Source organism: Lycium ferocissimum, unplaced genomic scaffold, assembly GCF_029784015.1.
Source record: "Lycium ferocissimum isolate CSIRO_LF1 unplaced genomic scaffold, AGI_CSIRO_Lferr_CH_V1 ctg9499, whole genome shotgun sequence".
In the NCBI taxonomy this organism is placed as follows: domain Eukaryota; kingdom Viridiplantae; phylum Streptophyta; class Magnoliopsida; order Solanales; family Solanaceae; genus Lycium; species Lycium ferocissimum.
Genome location: NW_026727749.1, coordinates 12,691 through 35,465, shown reverse-complemented (window position 1 = coordinate 35,465; position 22,775 = coordinate 12,691). Strand labels below are relative to the sequence as shown.

Sequence of the window (22,775 nt, the reverse complement as noted above, 5' to 3'; positions counted from 1 at the left end):
CACGGCCATGCACACACACCGCACGGCCATTCAATTCCATTCACTCTAACATCCATAAATCTTCTACAACATAAAAGGAACATGAAACCTTACCTTTTCTTAATTCCTCCACTTGCCACCAAAATCACTTTCTTGCCAAGATATTTATATCACTTTGAAGAGCACCTTGAGCTTAGTAGGAATATAGAAAAATCAAAATTTTTGAACCAAGATTGAAGGCTAGAAATTTTTTTCTTTCTTTCTTTTTTTCTCTTCTCCTCTCACGGCCGAATGGCCTTTTCTTTTTTTTTTTTTGATTTGTTTTGATTTTTCTTGAAACTTCTACATATTAGCTCCTTATTCCTTCTCTTATACTAATTAGTCATGTGACTAATCACATGACTAAGCTTCATGGGTTTGGGCCAAACCATGGCCGGCCACCCCTCAAACTTTGGGCCTCAATTTTTTTTCTTTTTTTTTTGAGCCCAATAACTTACGAATCACATTTTTGTAATTCCCGACACAAATTTTCAAAATTCCGATTTTGCCCTTAGGCCTTCCCCAGTGTTTCCACATTCAAACTTCCATAACCGACATACACATACTAAGAAAAGTCCAAACATAACCTTATTCCTTATAAGTCAAGGTCACTTCCAAATTTTCGAATACGCAAAAATGCCGGATATAACAGGTTTCATGTTGAACCATTTTCTTCTTGGTCAGCAAGTCCTTCAAATATTTAGCAAAACCGGGCATCTCCTTAACAGCATCCAAGAAGGGGAAATTTAGAGATAACTGCTTCAGCTGCTCATAAAACTTCTCGAACTTAGCATCTTCCTTCTTCTTTACCAACCTCTGAGGAAAGGGTGGTGTAGATTTGAAAAGTTGAGTCAAAGGGCGGAGAGCCCCTTTCACAGGCTGCTTGCTTGTGTTCTCAGCTGCCTTCGCAATCTCCGGAATATCAGCAACCTTCTTGTCAGTAGCATTCTCATCAACAATAATGGGTGCTTCAGACTGCACCTCATCCTCTTCATCTATCGGCTCAAGATCAATCACCTTCTTTTCAGCCCACAATGTGGATTATTTTACCACTCCTAGTAGTGATGGCAAACACACGGTCTACACCGCCTCCCCATTCTTTGGATTTGGAATAGTATCACTCGGAAGTCCTCCCTTTTTAGGAGGGTGCTGCTCTCTAGAAATATCCCTCATCTGTGACTCGAGCTTCTGAATAGCCGCTGTATGGGAACCCACTGTCTCTGTCAGCCCAGATAAAGTCCTCTCAGACTTAGACTGATTTGCAAGAATCTTCTCAAGCATTGATTCAACCCTCGAACTACCTTGCTCTGTTGACTGCCCTTTCGGTGGTATATAAGGATTGGAACTCTTGTTCCCAAAGTTGTTGCTGCTGTTGTAGCTCCCTTGGTTCGCACCACCATAATTATTGTTGTAGTTCCCAGAGTTGTTATAAGCACCCTGACCTTGCTGAGGTCTCCACTGATTCTGACTCTGATAACCACCTTGGTAGTTCTGTCTTTGGTAACCCCCTTGAGAGTTATTTACATAATTAGCATCTTCAATCTGCATAGGGGGCCCTTCGTGGAACGGACCATCTTGAGCATGGTACATTCCTTTTGGTAAAACTGCCTCTTCCTCACAAACATTTACCTTCTTGATCTGGGATTCATCGAACTTCTTCGTCAGCAAGGAGATATTCGTTGCAAGTTCTGCCAAAGTTTGCTGGGTATCTTGATTCTCCTTCACTATATTCTGGATCATAGCACTACCAAACGGTACCACATCAGCATTGTTTGAGTGCCAAGCCTGATTATGAGTCATCAGCTTGTTAAGTATGATGGTCACCCGTCGATAAGATTTGTTCATGAAACAACCATCAGCTGCATTATTTGCAACTGACTGCGAACACTGGATCTAACCCTCGATAGAACTTCTCCATTAATATGTTATCTGAAAAACCATGATTTGGGCTCTTTTGCAAATAATCCTTGAATCTCTCCCATGCTTCATATAATTGTTCCCCCAGTCGTTACTTAAATTCATAGATCTTGTCCCGAATTTCAGCCTTCTTGCTAGGGGGGTACCATTTCGTGAGAAACGCAGCTACCATCTCTACCCATGAAGTAATCAAATTTTTGGGCAGCTTCTCGAACCATGTTCTTGCCTCTCCAGCCAAGGAATATTTAAATAACCTCAACCGAATAGCATCTTATGGAACGTTGTTCTGGATATGATTAGCACACACATCCACAAAATTCTGCAAATGACGTTGAGGGTCATTCTCGGTAGAGTTCCAAAAGTATCCCTCAAGCTTCAATAACTGATATAGAGAGGAATCAATTTTCACAGAAGCAGCTCCAACTCGAGACTGAACAATAGCAGATGCATAATCCTCCTCTGGAATAAGCTCAGCGAAAACATTCTCATCATCTGAATCATTCGCCCGATTGTTCAACCGATTCGCCTGGTTATCAAAGATGTTGATTTTGTCGATTCTGATTCATGTTCACCTGGTTTACACAGAGTAGCAAACAAGGTGTGATGGAATAAGCAAAAGACTTCAATAAAGCAAACATTATTTAGTAATTTCAAAACCGTATTCCCGGCAACGGCGCCAAAATTTGATACGCTCAAATTACACCTATTAATGGTATAACGCGGACGTTGTCAAATATAGTAACCCAACAAGGTTGAGGTCGAATCCCACAGGGAAAAGGGTACTAAATTCGTAGAATGCTATGTTTAAGTCTAATGTCTTAATCCGATGATTTTGGTAAAAGTTGGGTTTTTAGTAACTAATTGCTAACTATTGCTTTGGTTGTGAATTCACGGTAAAAGAAACTAAGGTTGTGTCCCCTTTAGATAAGGTGTATGATCATGGGTATTGATCTTGATATACTTCTAATGGATCATTGTATGAATGCACTTAATCTCTATATGAATCTCTACTATTTCCCAATAAATAAAGATTATTTCTTTCTATGATTTTCCCAAATATAAGAAAGTAACTATGAAGAGCGATTAATCATGCCAAGTAAATTCTTCTTATTCCTAAGTGAATTTATTAAACAAAGTTTAAAGCTTTGAGTCCTTGTTGTTTATTCTTACCAACCCTAATTATTCTCCCATATAAATCATGGTTTATGGCTTTAATCAATGTTTGCAACCATTAATTATGAATGAAGAATGAAGAATAAACAAACCCTAACAATCCATTATGTGTATATCAATCACAACCCAATCACAAAACACCCATCAATTGGGTTCACAACCCTAGTAAGGGTAATTAGCTACTCATGACAAAGAACAAGAAACAAGAAATTGAAGAATTCATAATTGCTTACTTTGGAAAGAAAGAGGAATTGAGAATACTTGAATTGATGTTTGAACCTTCACAAACTAGAGAGTATTTAATGTTCTAAGTCAAAAGCTAAAAATATGAGAACTCCTCATAATTGAAACCCTACAATGACTATTTGTAGGTTCTGAAAACGTGAAAGTTGCAAATTTGCACTTTGGTCCCCGTCGCTACGAAATACGGCACGTAAAGTGGTGTACGGACCGTAAACTGGTTTACGCCCAGACTTACTTCCCAATTTTGAGCAACTTTGTTCTTTTGAAATACGGACCGTAAATTGGTTTACGGTCCGTAAACTGCCAGGTCGTCTTTCAACTTCCAAAACTTCGACTTTCTGCCAGATGCCCACATGGTTAAATACGCCTTGAAATACGGACCGTAAAGTGGAATACGGTCCGTAAAAGTTATTCGTAAATCACCATGTCTCAGCCTGACTTTCTGTTTTCCTTATTCTTTAATACGACCATGGAATACGGCCCGTATTTGAGAATACGGTCCGTTAACCGAATTTACGACCATTTCTTCGTACTTCCAACCGTTTTCGTCCAAATCTGTTCTATTACCCGAAAAACACCAAAAACACATTAAATAGACACTGACTTGCTCAAAAACAAGTAAAACTTCTCGTAAAATGGCCTCGAATGTGCCATAAATGCCCGGCACATCAGTAACTCTAGCTCGTAAATCATCAGACTTGTCCTTTATAAAACCCATAAGGTTTCGCGCACCTTTATGCCCTTTAAGTCCCATATTTTATGTATAGAGTGAGTATTTTCTGTAGACAATATTAACGTATATGACTTTCTCTATGTCCGCACTTTGGGAGCTTTTGTTCTCTACGATTCTAGCGAACATGTAACTGTTCCTTATAATATTATTCCTTTGAAGGGCTCGTTCACTGATGCAATTAAAACATATAGGTCGTTTACTTAACAAAACTACCTTTCTCGCTAGACCTGAAGGGGTCTGCGCGACCGTCTGGAACAAAATGCCTCATATTGGCGATCCTATTGGGATATAATTGCATACTTATGAAAACTTGATTCACTAGGCTTGAAATCATTTGATGATCCAACTATATAAGAACAGAAGGCTTCATTTCATATTCCTTTATCTTACTGTATCCCACATCATGGTAAAAGGTACAATCCCCACTATGGCTCTTATAATTCTCATTTCACATTTCTGAAGCTTAGTCATTGATCTTTGGCTTCAGTACTTGTAACATTCATATTTAACCTCCTGTCGCGCCACGTATAAAGATATACATATATTTCTGCTTCGGATAAGGAGCGAATGAGTTAGGACGGGTTTCAACTCTTTAATCTCATATTCTATGTCATTCTCGTGAAAATTTGAGCTTAACTTGCCATCTTAGCCCATACTTCTATGATAATTCATTCATTTTTACTTAGCATAGCTTGTCCTAACGGACGCTTTTGAATAGGATATAGGCGATCTGGATATTTGTTCGTCCACGTTATATTCTATGTCCTTCTATCATCTCCAGACTGTTGATCACATGATGTCACTCATCTTAGATCATCTCTTATATTTACTGCAGTACTCTAGATTACAACTTAGCTGTCATCTGTGCTTCTTAATCGAATGGTAAGAATGATGCCCTCTCATCATTGTGTTATTTCAAAGTCTCGTAATAGTGGGGACACATAGTTAGCCTCGATATCCCCACTCTGTCTTTTGTTATCTCCAAGGATGGCGCCCTTCTAACTTGGATTTATCGTAGAGCTGTTATGGGATAGGGCCGTTGTACTGTCTTTCTATACTGCTGCTATTGAGAGTGATTATGCAATACTTTGGGTCATAATTACTGTAATTAACTGGGTCTAATAATCGGTGTAACACCCCAAAATTTTTAAACTAACATTTGAATTTTCGATTGGCCACATCTTGATAGTAAGGGTATATTTTACTTCACACTTCCTGAATGTGAACTTGACGACATTTGAAACTTGTTTGAAGTGTTATAGTGTAGTATGTAAGATACTCCTATTATTATCTTAGTAATATATTTGATGGATTAGATAGATATTTATAAAAGTGGGCAGCCTTTTTATTTTATTTTATTATTTTCTTTCATTCTTATCAAGTAAGATACATACCCTTTTGTCTCTTATCCTCTCCACCTCCATAAATTTCGTTTTCTCTAGAAAAAGAGAAGACCCCAAAACTTTTCTCCTCTCATAATATTCATCCTCTAAATCACTCATCAAGACTTGCTTTGATTGAGCCCCAAACAACTCCACACGATTGAGGTAAGTTACAAACCGGTTTTTGGACTGGACTGCTGTTAGTGTTTTTAGCATAATTCCTTGTATAAAGCTTAGTTTTAAGTGATTCAAGATGTTCTAGAAATCTATTTCATAGCCCTACAACTTTCGTTCAGGCTTCAAAACTCAGTTTTGCTTGTATTTACTCGAAAAGGAGCGATGAAGTACAGGGCAGGTGCTGCCCAGATTTTTGTTTTGCAAACCCTACATGTACTGCTGTTAGTATTTTGAGCATATCTTTTTGTACAAAATTTCTATAGGAGTGATTCGAATTTCTCTAAAACCTCAAGACATATATCTACAACTTTCATTAAGGCCACAAAGTCTATTTTGCCTTTTACCCCTTTGAAACTGAGTCACAATACAAGACAGTAGTATTGTCTAGAATTTCTGTTTTGCTAGTTTATGGTGATTTTCAACGATATCGTGGTTAGTTTTGATGTGCTGAAACTATTGAACTTAATTAGACATTTGATTGTGTGTTTAAGGCATATATATACTCTTGTACAAGCTAAGGGAAATTGGCTAAGGAAGTCGACAAATTTACTTGATCGCTGCTTTGGGATTTATAACTTCTTGGTGTTTGTTTGAGCTTTAGAAGCTCTAAAGCTCCAAGGTTTGCACCAAAACTTGAACTTCGCTCTCAATTTATTTGGTTTGAGATATTGTGAGAAGCTTGAATCTTAGTGAAATAATATCTACTTTAAATTGTTGCAATATTGGTTTTGTTGCTACTTGGACAGTTTACTTGCTTTGTAGCCTGTGAAGAATATCTTGAGACACATCAATATGATAACATGATCATTGAGATTTTGATTTTGTAAATTGAGTTATGAGTATGCTAAAATCACGTTGGTGTTATATGAAGCATTTTTGAGAGACCACTTAATTCGCCCACATATACGGATTGCTTGAGTGTTATTGCATTCTTGATTATGGGGTGACGACCCTTCTTGACTTTGGATCTTGCCCATCTTGACTTTGGATTTGCATTTCGTCTTGATGATGGACTTTTGTCCATTCTCGAGTATGAGTGGAAAGCCACTTTCAACATGGCTCATTATTCTCTTGATTATTGGATGACGATCCTTCTTGATATGGGCTTTGGTACTTCTTGATATGGGCTTCGGTCCTTCTTGATTTGGGCTTTGGTCCTTCTTGATAGGGGCTTCGGTCCTTCTTGATAATTGATAGTGCTTGATGTGATGGCATGAAGTATGTGTTGGGCAAAATTAACTAACTGAATGACGTTTCGGGAACCAGCTTCGGAAGCTTTCTTGACACTTGGTATTTGAAGCTTTAAAAGCTTTCTTGACACATGGTATTTGAAGCTTCGAAAGCTTTCTTAACACTAGGTATTTGAAGCTTCGAAGGCTTCTTGACACTTGATATTTGAAATATTAGTATCTTGAACTATCTTATGGTTTGGTGACTCTCTTGAAGTGTCGTACACTGATTAAGTACTTAGTTATAACTCGGATGAGCTTATGTCTTGAACTTACTTCTTGCACTTATATTTGATTCATAGCTCACTATTAAATTAACCAAATGGTGGAAATCTTGGATTTGCTTTGGAAAGCTTCTTGATATGTGAGATTTTGAATATTGATATCTTGAACTATTTTAATATATGATATTTACTTTCTCGAAAGAATTGTACCTTCCTTTGGTTCTTGTCTGATATTTCATCTTCTTGAAACCATTGTACTTTCGTTATGTACTTGATGATGATTTTGACAAGCTTATTCCTAGAATTTATTGTTGTACTCCTTACATAGCCCGTCTTTTTAATATGAAATGTTAGTTAAGTTTATGTGCCACTAAGCTTTATGCTTAGCGATAGTTTGTTACTATCGTAGGTGATGTTCCGAGGGAGACTTAAGGATGGTCAATTGAGGTAGACTATTTGGGAGCTTAGATGAAGATCACATTTGCATGAGCATGTTCATTTTGCATATGTTTGGGGACTTGTACGTGATCCATGTGACACACTTAGGTATGCACTTTTGAAACTTGTTCACATGGGCCTATTTTCGCTACTAAATTATTGTGAATATCTTATTAAATAAATTTGTTTTGAACGTTGAGGTATGAAATTTGCTTTTGTTACGTAAGTGGCATCATCCCAAAAGGGGTTGCTACAATCGGCCTTTTGATTTGCTTAACTGGTGTAACTCCCAAGCTTCCTCTTCCTTTCGGCTTTCAAGTAAGCCTAAGCTGCCTTTCAATCTGGGGCTCATAGCATTAGCTACCTTAAAGCTTTTTGTTTCATTCTGTTACTTGTAGCCTGGATACTTGACTTAGTGCCCACACAGCCCAGGGACTTCTTATAACTCTTATGATCTCGAATATCACTCTTAATTTTGCTTCTCCATTCAGTAGCCACAATAGGTGCCACTCCCTTGTGGAATACATACAATATTCTAATGACACTTTTGTAAAGATCACCTTTTTTATGACATTGGGTTCAAGTCGCTACACTTAATCGAAGCCATCTTTCTTACTTCCTCGATTAGTCTTTCATTGTAGTACTTAGAAGAGACCCTCTGACTTTTGGAAAACTACGGCCCATTATGTGGTATACCTGACAGAATTCTCGATGATTCTACTCGCCTATAAGTATCCTTAGTTGCATACATTTACACTCTTGTGCTCATAGGGTTACTTTTGAACTCAAATTCTAATTGTCTACCTATTTTTTAGGCCTAGTGGCATTCTCTTCGACTTCTGTACACTCATCTAATACAACTCCTATCTGAACACTTCCCGGGGAATATGATCTTATTTGCGAGACGGAATTTCATATGCTAGGGTTCAGAATGCTATTCCACCTAATTTGATGATTGACCTATGGCCTCTTGTTTGGCCATATTTAAGCTCCTCATAAATTGACTACTAACCCTTTTTCGATCCGCTCTCGTATTTATGCTTCATGCAACGTCCCATGAATTCTACTTTTATCTTGATTTGCCTTTCGTACTAGGTCCTTATGTATCAAGTATCCGCTTGAACTTACTATTAATTGGCATCCCTTTTTGCTGGGAACCCTTATTTTCTTTTTTCTGATGTCATACTTTAATAACATTCTGGGATCGTGACATATTATCTGTAGGGTCTGCCTAAATATAACCTCATTCATTTCGCCTTTTGTTACATTCCTCCTTCACCATTCTATATTTAGATGGATACTTAATTCGGACTTAATACCATATCGCACCATCTTCCTCCCTTTAGGAGAACACTAACATTTAATGCTCTGGAGTTCTACTTGTAGATGTTTTACCTCTTAATCTTCAGCGTCTTGTAAAATTTTCAATGACCTCTAAAGGTTACTCTTCTGTCGCCCATTCAATTATTTCTGGAACGCGGTCTCTGTAATTCTCTCGATGCCAGCTATTAGTGGAATCCTCCGGGTCCCTAATTCCTATTCGGTTATCTTGCTTACTAGCCCATACTGATATATGTTACCTCGGGAATATAGCTTAGCCTCCCGATAATCTTGCTGGAGTCACCAATACATTTCTCAAAATATCGGTATAACCTTATGTCTTATACTCTCTTATGACCTCAAGATTCGTCTTATCTTGTCTCCTCTCGTTCTTGGCCACGAACTCGTCATCCTGCCATATTCTAACTTACCATTATCGTCGATTTATCACATTTTACTCGTACGCTTCACTTATCCTCATATTATCCTCTTACTGATGTTCTCGTCTCTTACTTTATTCAAAAAAAAAAAAAACTTCAACAAGGCACTCTATCGCTTTTAGCTCTCTTTGCTTTGTCCCACTTTGTTCTTTTAGTCACCCAATATTTTCCATTACTGGGAACGGGAACCATACTAAGATTAGTACTTATCCCTTCTAGGATACAACACCTAGCTTCTGAACTTTGTAAACAATTTGATAATCAAATCTAACTATACTGTTCTAGAGTACACCACCCTGGCGCCTCATACGGGGGACTTTTATCACATTCACAATATCAATAAAAAATGTTACCAATACTAACAATCTGTCCATAGTTCTGGGTTACTCTAACCCCAACTAGATCCTAAAATCCTGTCCTTTTCTTAAGCTATATATGTTAGTTCTCATAAAGCATATCTGAAATGGGTGCAGCTAATTGTACGTACCTCTATTACGGTTAGAAGGGGACTCACAATGCTTATATTTCCCTGCCTGAATTGTAAACACTTATAATCTTCACTGACTGGGTACCTCGTACCCTTTTCACCTTGCCTCTTTTGCCTGCTGAAACTTATACTTTTACCTTCTGATATTCTCATAGCCTGATATCCGGGGGGGTGTGGTAGATATCCCCATCTTAGTTTCTTAATCATGAAATTTGCACATCCGGTATACGCAGCCTGATAGGGCCTCAAAGTTGCCACATCATCTAGAACTCTCTCTGCCAGTGCTCCTACCTGATGTTGTATTAGCCCTTTGGCTAGCTGTAAGCTCTAATCGCAAGCATCTCTGTGTATCAATAACAAACGTAAATCCTGACTCAAACTCTTATAACTCAGCGCTACAGCATAATTTAAATTTGAAAGAAGGGTAACAGACTCCTAAATGCCCTGTAGCTTCCTGTTTATATAATATGGTGCACACCACACTTATAAACAAGATTTTACTAGACACGGCTTGTAAACTCCCTAGGACAGACCTACTCTGATACCAAGTTTGTCACGCCCTAAATCTGGAGAGATGTGGCCGGCACCCGGTGCTGCACTCGGCTTGAGCGAACCACTCTGAATCTGAAACTCTAGAGGGGTAACCCTCAACTTAGGCCGATAGGGCCTACCTACAAACAGACAATACTAACAAGCCAACAAGGCCACAATCTGATTATATATATAAAGACTGGCTATCTCATTTGGACCTAGTACACACACCCAAAATATCTATATGACTTAGCAAGCCAACGAGGCTGCTGGAAACGTACTCAACCAACAGTACCAAAATACACATATACAAGGCCAGTAAAGCCAGAACGCTGACATACTATATACAAGACTCGTCTACAAGCCTCTAAAGAGTAAACAATGGTATCATGGCCAGGAAAGGGCCCCAACCTACCCATCATAACTGTATACACACAAGAGAGACTCCAAAACTAGACCTGGCAACTCCGGATAAAAGGAGCTCACCGATCAGCTGATGTTTGGTTTCGCCTAGTGGGAAGGTCTACATGTCTATTTGTGGCAAAGAGATGATGAAATTATCCAAAAATCCCAATTAATTCCTTGACCTATACTACAAATCTCTCACTTAATCAATTACACACATAATTAATTTCTTGGTCTCAATTCACTTAAACAGGAACCACTTTTAATACACTTCATATACTTATTATCATAATCATATGGTAGAACTCTAGTCTATAGCCTCTTTATACATACACCAAATATTATTCTTAACTACTATCGTCACACTTGTTAAGTCCTAAACTAAATTTGGGACCTTAAAATTTTATACACCGATCTCTTTATTTGCATATTTGAATATGACCAAAATTCCATACAGTTCGTATAACTCTTTCAACATTCCAAACTTTGACAAAACTTATTTTCTCCAATTCGTTTAACCTTTACGACACTTACTTATCACTTGTCAAACGTGGCATAAATACTTATAACGTAAAAAATAATATTGTCCTTGAACTTATGTCGATTAACTTACAACAAATCCAACGTACAAAAGTACAGGATGTAACAGAGCGTGAGCATGATAGGGGTCATAGTAAGAGAGCTAGATCTTCAGGTTCTGTCAGTGAGTTCAGGAGTGGTTAAAGGCAGCAGTATCTGAGGCATTCAGCCCATTTAGCGGCTAGTGCACCTCCGCAGTTTGCAGGTTAGAGATTTGATTGATCCACTTATTCAGGACTAGGTTAGGGTTCCAGAGCCTCAGGATCTCGGTATAGAGATGAGACAGTCCAGATGAGGCCACTTTTACCACGATGTACTCAGTGTGGCAAGTTACATACTGGACAGTGCCGCTTGGGTTCAAGTGTTTGTTATGCTTGCGATCAGCCAGGCCATATTATGCTTGAGTGTCCATCGAGAGGTGGTAGAGGTATAGTTCAGCCCACCGGATCAGCAGCTGGTTCGTCATCATCTGTACGCCCTCCAGGGCAAGGCTCTCATACATCAGTAGGCTGCGGTAGAGGCAAAGGGGGAGCGTCCAACTCGAACGGTCCTCAGAACCTCAAGTCTTCACCTGATGTGGTTACATGTATACTATCAGTATCTTTTCATGATGTATATGTGTTGATTGATCCAGGTTCTTCGTTGTCATATGTTACTCCTTCTATTGTTGGTCAGTTTGGGGTAAAATCTGAGTCGATTAGACCTTTTGAGGTGTCTACACCTATTGGTGATCCAAAGGATAGCTAGATGTGTATACAGAGGTTGTGTAATTAGAGTTTGTAATCATCATACTATAGCAAATTTGATTGACCTAGATATGGTAGATTTCGATGTCATTATGGGTATGGATTGGTTGGCTTCTTGTTGTGCTAATGTTGATTGTAGAACGAAGATGGTTCGATTTATTTCCTATCTCAAGGCAAAGAAGATGATTACTAAAGGTTGTATTTATCATTTAGTCCGAGTTCATGATGCAGAAGCAAAGCCACCGACTTTTCATTCTGTTCTAGTGGTTAATGAGTTTCCAGATGTGTTTTTGGACGAGCTTCTAGGTCTTCCACTAGAGCGGGAGATTGACTTTTCCATCAACATATTACCCGATACTCAGCCGATATCTATTCCTCCTTATAGAATGATGCCTGCTGAGTTGAGGGAATTGAAGGAGTAGTTGAAGGACTTGCTTGAGAAAGGCTTTATCAGGCCTAGTACGTCACCGTGGGGAGCACCAATGTTATTTGTGAGAAAGAGAGATAGCTCTTTGCGAATATGTATTGATTATAGGCAACTGTATAAGGTGACAATAAAGAATAAGTATCAACTCCCGAGGATTGATGATCTATTTGTTCAGTTACAGGGTACTAGATGGTTCTCGAAGATAGATGTAAGATTAGGGCACCACCAGGTAAGGGTTAGAGAGAAAGACATTTTGCAGACAACTTTCAGAACCAGATATGGTCACTTTGAGTTTCGTGTAATGTCATTTAGGTTGACTAATGCCCCAGCGGTATTTATGGATTTAATAAACAATGTATTCAGACCCTTCCTAGATCTGTTCATGATTGTGTTTATCGATAATATTCTGGTATACTCTATTTAGAGGCGGAGCATACAGATCATTTATGTATTGTCCTTAAGGTTCTTCAGACTCGGAAGTTGCACGCAAAGTTCTCTAAATGTGAGTTCTGGTTGAATTCTGTAACTTTTTCGGGGCATATTATTTCAAATGAGGGCATCAGTGTGGACACACAGAAGATTGAAACCGTGAAGACTTGGCCGAGACCCACAACATCTGTAGAGGTTCATAGTTTTCAGGGCTTGGCAGGTTATTACAGGAGATTCGTAGTAGGCTTTTCTTCCCTTTCTGCACCATTGACAAAGCTGACTCAGAAATAAGCTAAGTTACAGTGGATCGATGCTTGTGAGCGTGGTTTTTAGGAGTTGAAGAACAGATTGACTTCGGCACCAGTTTTGATACTTCCGGAGGGATCAGAGGGCTATGTTATATATTGTGATGCTTCAGGAATTAGATTAGGCTGTGTATTGATGTAGCACGGCAAGGTTATAGCTTATGCTTCGAGGCAGTTACAGAAGCATGAGAAGAACTACCCGAATCATGACCTAGAGATGGCCGCGGTGATTCATGTATTGAAGATGTGGAGGCGATGGTTGTATGGTGTCCATGTTGATATCTATACAAACCATAAGAGCCTTCAGTATAATTTCAAGCAGAAGGAGTTGAATTTTCATTAGAGGCGATGGTTGGAGCTATTGAAGGATTATGATGTAAATATCTTGTATCATCCTGTAAAGGCGAATGTAGTTGCCGATGCCCTTAGCTGCAGATCCATAAGTAGCTTATCTTATGTTCAACCAGAGACGAGGGAGCTAGTTCGTGAGCTTCAGCAGTTAGCTACCCTAGGAGTTTGATTATTGGACTCGGGCGATAGAGGGGTTGCTATTCAGAATTCAGCAGTTTCATCTTTAGTAGATGAGGTTAAGGAGCGCCAGTACGAGGATCCTATGTTAGTTTATTATAGAGACAGCCCCTCAGAAAGAGAAGACACCATTTGAGATTTTCGTCGATGGAGTTCTCAGATATCAAGGTAAGATATTTGTTCCCAAAGTTGCAGGGTTACGGCGACAGATTATGGGAGAGGCTCATTATTCCCGTTCTTCTATTCATCCGGGAACGATGAAGATGTACCATGATGTCAAAGAGGTTTATTGGTAGGATGGAATGAAGAAGGACATAGCAGAGTTTGTAGCCCAGTGTCCTTACTGCCAGCAAGTGAAGATTGAGCATCAGAAGCTCAGTGTAATATTATAGGCTATCGAGATCCTGACTTAGACGTGGGAAGCAATTAATATGGATTTCATTACAGGCTTGCCCTTTCTCAGCGTAAGTTCGATTCTATATGGGTGGATTCTATATGGGTGATTGTTGATAGACTTACAAAATCAACTCATTTTTGACCTGTCAGAACTAATTTTATAGTAGAGGATTGTGCGAACTTTTATTTTAAGGAGATAGTATGACTTCATGGTGCTCCGGTATCCATTATATCTGACAGGGGTGTGCAGTTCACAGCTAACTTTTGGAGGTCTTTCCAGAAGGGTTTGCGAACTCAGGTGGGTCTTAGCACAGCATTTCATCCCCAGACAGACGAACATGCTGAGCGTACCATTCAGATGCTTGAGGATAAGTTACGAGCATGTGTCACAAACTTCAGAGGTAACTGGGATGATCATTTGCCGCTTATTGAATTCGCGCATAATAATAGCTATCATTCCAGTATTCAGATGGCCCCATATGAGGATTTATATAGGCGAAAGTGTAGGTCATCTATTGGATGGTTCGAAGTGGGGGAAACTAAGTTAATAGGGCCCGATTTGATTCAACAAGCAGTGGAGAAGGTCAAGTTTATTCAGGATCAATTGTTGGCAGCTCAGAGTCGTCAGAAGTCTTATGTAGATAATCGCCGACGAGATTTAGAATTTCAGGTTGGTGACTGGGTATTTCTGAAGGTATCACCTATGAAAGGCGTTATGAGGTTTGGTAGGGTAGGCTCAGCCCTCGGTTCATTGGACCTTACAGGATTGTACTTACAGTGGGCCAGGTGGCCTATGAGTTAGATCTGCCACCAGACTTGGAGTCAGTCCATCCGGTCTTCCATGTATCGATGCTTCGTAAGTGTATCAGAGATCCTTCCAGAATCGTACCCGTTGATGATGTTCAGGTTACCGAGCAACTATCGTATGAGGAGGTTCCCATTGCTATACTAGATAGATAGGTTCGGAGATTGAGAACTAAAGATGTAGCTTCAGTTAAAATCCTTTGGAAGAACAGGAATGTTGAGGAGATGACTTGGGAAACTAAGGAAGATATGAAATCCAGGTATCCGCACTTATTTTCACTCCCAGAGGAAGTCTAGACTGAAACACCATTATCTTCAGGTGCGTAGCGTTTTATTACTTATGATTACGGGTCGTGTGAGGCCATTATTGTTTTGCTTGTTGTGGCCCTGTGTGGCATTGCATAGTTTTGGGTTGCTATGTTATAGGTTGGTAGTGGTACAGTTACAGGGGAGACTCTACCGAAATTTCTATAGGACCCCTAAGAGTTTTACATTCGGGGATGAATGTTCTTAAGGGGGGAAGAATGCTGCACCTCATTTTTTGCGTATGTTAAAGTTTTGTCTTAAGTCGTTTGTCATAGGCTAGTATTGGAAATCATTTAGGAAGTTTTGTATGAGGTCTATGGGTACATATCGGAGTTATACAAATCCTTAAACATGTTTGGAAAAGAGTATGAAGGTTAGGCGCCAAACGAATCAGAAAGAATACGTTCCGTCAGAAAATTGGACCAAGTGTCACACCCCGACTTTACTAGGGTGTGATGGGCACCCGACCCCGTATACGGAGCCGAGCGAACCCGCTAACTCTTATTACACATATGAACTCTTTGGATTCTTAGGACAAAATAAAGTAAAATACATAGTAAATTTTTTTTTTGAAATTCTTTCGTCGTTCCTCAAAATAAACACAGTTTGTAAATAGGAGGACTCTGTAAAAATAAAACACATCGACCAGTGGAACTCTTTTTAAGGCTGACACTTTGGACCCCTGACTCTGTCTGCAAAGTCTCTAACGTAATCGATGTCATAGCACGTGTGCGCCGACTCGGCTACACTCCAGAGCAAACGGAGTTCGCCAACCTCGCTGAAACATCTTCTATGCTAACTTTGCGTCATCTGGGTGTACCTGCGTGGCATGAAACGCAGCCCCCGAAGAAGAGGGGTCAGTACGAACAATGTACTGAGTATGTAAGGCATAAATAGTAACATAGTAAGAAATGTATACATGAATAATAACCGCATAGAAACATAGAACACGTCATGTCAAGCTGTGACCTGCATATGGGGATCATATACTGCATAGCGAACATAGAACATATCATAGAATAGTAGAGTAACCTGTGCATATAAGTGCCCCTGGGGGCGGATGCCATGCATGCTTACTTGGTCATATCAGGTCATAGTACCGCACGAGGCGGCTCGCCCACATAGCGCCGGAATACTCCGGCTCGGCCATAAATCCCGCGTCCGGCATCCCGCGTCCGGATGATAAGCCAGGCCGACCAGGTGGCAATGATACATAGTTCCTTCCCGATTCCCCAAGTATACATAGTTCCCATCCCCCAACCCTTGTTCATATTTAGCATGCGAGGGGAAACCAAGGAAAATCGTGTACTTATCGGAGTGACGTAAGGTCGGAAACCTCCGATCGCATTATGGAATAATCATGGTCGCTTTGTCTCACCTTGAAGGAACGGTAATCATAAGGCGAGACTATCAACATAGAACATGTCATCATAGTATCATAGTTGTCATAGAATCATAGTCATCATAGAATCGTAGACATCATAGGATCATAGATACCATAGAATCATAGCCATCATAGGATCATAGTTATCATAGAATCATAGGCATCGTAGATTCATGGTCATCATAGGATTGTAGTCGTTGTTTAGGTTATAAAAACTGTCAATATTGTAAAACTTAGTTTTTAAAGAAAAATGTATATTTTGGAAAACGCTTGTAAACTTTTAGTAAAGAAAATCATACCTTGGGGGTCGAGGGTTTAGTTAAAAACAACTTTTAATTTGATAATAGGAATGATAACCAAAAACTTTTATTAACTATAGCATAGAAATAAGCTTAATGAGCTAATAGGAAGGGGTTCGAAATAGTGGGCCCGCCTCGGTCGAATGAGGCGGCGTAGACAATTTACATATAATATGCTTCATAATGTTGCTTATGGAAGTCTTAGGATGATCGGGTCTTACTCTTGCAAGTTCTAGGGTGTTTCGATCTTTCTTTCACTATTCAGGCACATTTGATTCAATTTTACTGAATGAATAGTAATCAGATTTCAATCTCGGATTCCTAGGATTAGAATGGTCCCCGAGACACGTATTCAAGCCTATTACATCTAAGACATGCCATAGAAAGAAAGTGAAGCCTTACATACCTCTTTCCGCTCCTTTTGCTACTCCAAATCCACGTCGCAAATCCGCCAAAATCTACAATTTGGTCATGTTTACCAAATCTTGGTTAGTGCATTTTGGAGTTGGATTCTTTAAATGAAACTTGGCTACCGAAATTTCGGCAGCATTTCCCCTGTAAATATATCATGCCACCAAGTTTAACTTGGCCGATTTCAATCAACAACAATCCCGGGAATACAACCCGGCCAAACTAACAACATTACCAACAATTATACTAACCATTTCAATCAACACTTCAATACTTAATTCAAGTAACCTTCATGCCTTCCAACTAACACCAATGATCATTCGTTTAAATATTATTCCGAGGCCATTCAAACATGATTTACGAATATCTCAAGCATTCCATATAATATTTCAAACAACCCAAACCATAGACTAATTTTTTCCCGAAACCCTTCAACTACATTAGAACGTCAACGATACACTTCTTTCTTTCAATTTCATAAACTATACCAACAATCTCATATGCTAGCAAGATCATTTCCATAACCTTCAAGAAAACATATTGAAATTACATTAGGTTCCGATTAAGCCCACATAACTTCAACTTCAACATAAATCATCAAACATTCACTTTCATCATATAATTCTCAACAACAATAGCCAAGAACATTAAATGAATTTGATTCCTTTTTCCTACACAAGGCAGCCTCCCCACGGCCAACATACTCACACACACAACTTTATGAATTTCATCTATTTCTACACATTACAACAACACACACAACAAGCTAATACAATTAATTCATCACCCAAAACATACTACACATATGCACGGCCAAACATGCACTTCCACGGCTCAACTTCAACATCTTTATTTTCATGTTTTCCATTCATTTTCACACACCACAATAACCACAAACCATGCAAAACACATAAGAACAAAGATTGAACTCACCTCTTCCATTCTCTTCTCCACGGCTAGCTTTTGTGTTTGCCTAAACGAATGGTTTTCTAGCTTCAACAAGCACTCCACGTCGAAGAGAGCCTTTCATTTAGTAGAGAAACTTGAAGAAAAATATTTTTCATGCCAAGTCTCCATGGGGCCGTTCGTGCCACCCCTTTTCTTTTCCATTAGCCGATGGCTTCTCCTCTCCTTTCTCCAACTCTCTTGAATTTTCCATGATGAAAATGACAACTTGTATTGTCTTCATGACTCACACACACATATATATATTTAAGTGGAGGCACATGGCCATGCACATGCCTCCCTTGGCCGGTTTTCACCTTCTTTTTTTTTTCAATTTTTCTCAACTTTTCTAGATTTTTCCTTTCTTTCTTTCCCTCCAATTTTTTTCTTCAACCTTCTTGAATTTTCCTAAGTCATTAAGGATGACTAATTACTTGGGCTTAGTCATCTTGGTCCAAAGTCAAATTGGGCCTAGTCATCTCTTGTCCATACATACATATTCCACTTCACAAATATACAATATACACTTGTGCCATTTTATGAAATTGTTTCCAATTTTTTTTTGGCCTCTCATATTCCTTATTCCAAGTTTGCCCTTAAATTTCCATAACAATAATATCTATAAGCGACTCGCGCATTTACAAAGTCATAATTCATCCGAAACTTCTAATCTTTAACACGCTTACTCATAACATGTTTCCATATCCCAATTCATCAAGAATCATCATAATTTGCACCTTAACAACTCCATTTCCATAATGTCATAAAATCACACTAAAAGCGGCATAAACTTCTACTTTCCATGTAATTGCAAACTCACATTATTTTACCTTTATTTACATTGCAAGCATCACCACGACACAACAAACATGTTAAACCAAGTTAATTCATTCTCATTCCAACTTCAAACACCACACGGCTAACATTCAAATTTTCCATCTTCCATCAAATTCATTCAACTTCCATTCTCAATATACATTCCATCCTACACAACTAGAAGACAACATACAATTTAACTCATCACACCTATACACATTACTACACACACGGCCACACATGCATATGCACACCCACTTTACAAACTTCCATATTTTCATGAATTCTACTCATTTCCATCTACTACAACACAAACAAACCTTCATAACATAAATACATGGAATGAATCCTTACCTTTTCCTTAATCTTCTTCACTTAAACAAGTTGTCATGTTGAAGAAACAAGCACTCTTTCTTCCCAAACAATTGCACCATGTTGTAGAGGACCTTCAAATTAGTAGGATTATCACAAGACAATAATTTTTGGACCAAGATTTTTATGGGCAAAAATTTGCACACAAGGCCGAATGGCCTTCTTTGTGGCTATTCTTGTTCTTGTTTTTGTTCTTGATGTTTCTAATGGATAAATGATCCTTTCCACCTTATTTATCACATGACAAATTAATCAAAACCCATGGGTTGGGCCATTATGGCCGGCCACCCTCACTATTGGGCCCTAAATTTTTCTTTCCATTTTTGGGCCAATCCGGTTGGTCACAGTTGGGCTAGCCCACTGACCTTTCGCCCTTAAAACGTTCATATCTCCTTGTACAGATATCGCCTGGGAACCCACGACCTATGGTTGGAAAGCTAATTCAATTATCTACAACTTCTATTGCTCAGTATTTTTCCAAATTCCAAACTTATAATGCCGTTTTTGCCCCTCGAAGTCAGGTCACTGAAAACGTTTTCTTAAGAATATTCGTTTGGAGGGTTTCCACTTTTTGATTTGACCCAAGGGTCCTTCATGAGTTGTGTTTAACTTTACATATATAATTCATATGACTTCTCAGATGTTCCAAAAATATCTCGACGTGTGGGCCCCACCTCGGCAAATAGCCCGACGTTCAAAAGTACGGGATATAACACCGGTGAATAAAGTCGTGTACACGTATACCATACCCGGCCCATCATGGGACTCGGTGCCATAATCATATCATCTATACCGTACCCGGCCATCTAGTGAGGGACTCGGTGAACAATGCAGTGAAACTGTGCACGGATACATACCCGGCCCGGGACTCAGTGAATGATACAATAACAACACGCATGAGTAGAATATCATGAGCAATCATATGCAACTAAATCTTCATCTAAGACTCAATAGAATAAGTAGAATAGACTAACACCCGAGTATCAAAGGGGATAATCATATTAGGTACCCTTTGGATGTCACTATGGATTATATCAAATAGAGCCTCAGGAATCATAAGCATGTATCAAGATAATATGGAGTACCTTATAGAGGTCAAGGACATTAGTCATTGTAGAGTCTTTAAGAGTAGGAGCTTTTACATACCGACTACTATCCAACGTCTAGAAGACTTGAGAGGCAATAGCTCAATTACCTTAAGAGTTCTATCATCAAGAAGTGAATAAGGATCATGAATCACACTTGAAACTTATGAATAGAATTACCCCAAAGCTCATATCATACGTCACTTATATCTAAGACATGCCAAAAGAAAGAAAGGATAGCTTTACATACCTTTAACGCTTATCCGAGACACAATACGTATATGCTGCCCGAAGTGTCTCAACCTATATTAAGACGTCAAGAACTATGGTTAAGCTACGGGAAGGTTCAAAACGTATTTCAACGTTAGTAGCTCAATTCTAGAAAATTAGACGACGTTTCCCTTATATTCAAACCAACCACATAACAGCCAAGCCAACATTAACAACCACACGTTCAAGTACTATTTCGAGACTAACAAAGACGGATTCAAGGATACTCCGAACAGCCGCATAACATTCGTCTGCCCACACACCACGATATCCACTAATAGTCTACATACGATTACAACACATTCATGTTATTCTTAATAATCTATAGCCATAACACTTCATCGAAACGATCTTATAACAGCCCAACCATTATAACAATACAATATATAATCTTAACTATACTTAATCTTCCAATTCGACAAGAATAACAACACGCCCAAAACAGCCCCTAATCAGAACATAAAAAGATGCTCGATAATCTTACGAACATCTACGAACATACCAAGAAAGCCACATACGCTTCTTATACGTTATCTCATACACTCCTTTCATCTAAATTAGTGAATTATACTAGCAAACACACGACAACAACATCATCCATTCATATGCAAGAAAACTACATTAATACCACGATAAGTCCTTAAAACAGCCCACAAAACAATTACAACTTCAACTCTAACCATCAAGTTCTTCCATTTTCATCATGTAATCCATGACAACAACAACCAAAAGGCTAATTAAAATTAATTCACCATTTCAAATTAAAACATCCCCCTACACGGCTCAAACAATACCTCAACATCAACATACATAATTTCTTATATCCAATTCACATTTACCAAATTGTAACAAGTCCAAATCACCTCTAAAACATGTAGAAGAGGATTAAATCTTACCTTAGTAACTTGACTCCTTAATTTGCTGAAATTGGTGAATTTAATTACAAATGTTCTTGCTGCCCCCCAATGATTAATCCACGTTGCTATAACCTTCAATTGATTGGAACACCTTGGAAAATATTTTTTTTGGATCAAATTTGTGAGCTTGAGTTTGCTCAGCCATGGCCGTGAGTTGCCATGGCTTGGACTCTCTCTCTCTAACTCTTATTTTGTGGAAGATGAATAATGAGTGAATGGATGCTCAATTAGTCATCACTTAAGCTTATATATGCTGCCTATGAAGTGGACACATGTCCGACTTATAGCATGGGCTTATCAGATTTGGCCATGCTATAGTGGGGTCCACTTAATCCCACTAATGACTTAATTAGTGTTAATTTAATCACTAATCCTCACTTAATAATCTAATCATGGTTAATTAATCCCTAATCTCCACTAATATTTCTATACCAAATAAAATTTATAAGCAACTCGTGCATTAATAAAAAAAAATCGGGGATTAAAAGTCTCTATCTCATATCCCAAAATAGTCTTGTCCTTAAACTTATCTCGATTAGCTTAAAATATCCCAATGTACAAAAATACGGGATATAACAGGAAAGGTTCAAAACGTATTCCAACGTTAGTAGCTCATTTCTAGAAAATTAGGCGGCATTTCCCCTATATTCAAGCCAAATATAAAACAACCAAATCAACATCCATAACCACACGTTCAAGTTCTATATCAAGACTAACCAAGACAAGATTCGAGAATACTCCGAAGACCCATATAACATTCCAATCAACCCATACATTACAACATTCAATAATAATTAACCTAACGACTACGACATATTCAAGTTATTCTTAATAATCTATAGTCATAACATTTCATCGAAACGACCTTATAACGGTCAACCATTACAACAACACGATGCAAGGTATTAACTATACTTAATCCTCCAATTCAACAAAAATAGCAACACGCCTCAAAACAGCCCCTAATTAACATAACAATGCCCGATAATCCTACGAACACCTAAGAACATACCAAGCAAACCACATACGCTTCATATGC

The 22,775-nt window shown here is 38.7% G+C and overlaps 1 non-coding gene across 1 annotated transcript; it reads left to right on the top strand.

Annotated features, from left to right (window-relative positions):
• Window positions 1-1,952: 1,952 nt before the first annotated feature.
• On the top strand, window positions 1,953-2,058 carry LOC132046115 (small nucleolar RNA R71). The gene has a single exon (XR_009412598.1). It is a non-coding gene; the product is annotated as a small nucleolar RNA R71 (small nucleolar RNA).
• The last annotated feature ends 20,717 nt before the right edge of the window (window positions 2,059-22,775 follow it).